Source organism: Penaeus monodon, chromosome 2, assembly GCF_015228065.2.
Source record: "Penaeus monodon isolate SGIC_2016 chromosome 2, NSTDA_Pmon_1, whole genome shotgun sequence".
Taxonomy (NCBI): domain Eukaryota; kingdom Metazoa; phylum Arthropoda; class Malacostraca; order Decapoda; family Penaeidae; genus Penaeus; species Penaeus monodon.
Window position 1 is genome coordinate 48,154,433 of NC_051387.1, and position 1,616 is coordinate 48,156,048.

Genomic DNA, 1,616 nt, shown 5'->3' on the forward strand with positions numbered 1-1,616 from the left:
CCACTTTCATTAAATCTCGCTATCTTCGCTTTTATTATATCTCCTTCCGAAAAGGAAAATGGCCACAGTAGGATATGAAAATAAATCATGACGTTTCGAACTCTTCACGAGTTCCTCCTCAGACGAATAATAAACCGAAATGGAAATTCCATTTCGGTTTATTACCGAGACGTCACTATTTATTTTCATTTCTTACTGTGGCTGTTTTCCTTTTCATCTCTTTGTACATGTTTCTGTGTTTGTGTTTGTGTCATTTCTTCTGTTTCTAACTTCATCACATCTATCTATAGTTATCATCCTTCCTTTCTGCTTCCAGCTTCACCTTATCTGCCTATACTCTTATCATCTCTTCTTATGAGTCTTAACTACATCAAATTTCACAGTCTACGCTTTTATTATTATCTTCTACTTCCAGCTTCTTCACATCTCCTTGTTTATATTGTTATCATCTCTCCTTCTAATTCTAACTTCACCATGTTTTCTTCACCCTTTCTGTTTGCAGCTTTATTTCATCTCCCTGTTTACTCTGTTATCATCTCTCTTATTTTTTGCTTCATACAACTCCCTTCTACACTGTTTTTATCTCTCCCTCTATTCCCAGCTTTATCGCGTCTCCCTACCAAAACTATCTCTCATCTATTTCCAGTTTTATCATGCCTAAACTTATTATCTCCCCTAGGTCCAGCTTCGTTACACCTGCCTGTCTACACTTTTATTATTCTCCCTCTACTTCCAGCTTTATCGCTTCTCCTTACCAAAACTATTTACATCTCATCTATTTCCAGCTTCACCATGCATGCGCTTATTTTCTCCCCTATTTCCAGTTTCATTACATCTGTTTGTCCACACTTATCGTCTATTCTGTCTAAATCACTGAAACCCTCTTCATAAATTTTCCTGCTCATCTATTTCCTTTTCCTCGTCCTTCATATCCACTTTTTTTCTTCTTCTTCTTCTTCTTTTTTTCTTAGGATTATCCGTTTTCATAACATTCATCCTACTTTCTCGTAATCCTTCGAATAGGTAAGTTTCCGATCCCGATGAAAATATTCCTTAAGTTGCCAAGTTTCCGAAACGTGGATCATTATAGAGATTCTATAAATGGCTAAGTTTCTGATTCATAATTCTCTATAGTTTTTTTTCTTCTTCTTTTTCTTTTTCGTGGACTTTTGTGACTAGAAGTGTTTTTGCACTTCTAGTCGACTCGTACGAAATTCCTGAAACATTTTACCAGGCGCTCCAACGAGCTTGTATTCTATAAGTAATTTCCGAGTCAAAGGTCTCGTCTGATTTTATTGAATGACGTTGTTGCGGGAGTTCCGTCTCAACATGGCTGTTTTTATTTCTATTTTCTTCGAAGCAAGTAAATAACAAAAAAAGCGAATTTTGAAGCAATGAAGGACGGAAATTCGACAAAATTGTCATTGTTACTGAATCGTAAATAACTTTTATATTGCAATATATTGAGATTATTTGACATTTCTCTCTCCAAGTACCACTCTGATTGTCTCACTTTTTTATATTATTTACAGTGTATATTCTTGACTTCTTAAAAAAGAAATCGGTTTTCGGTTCTTACTCTATTTTTTTATCTCGATTATATTCGTTATTGTATT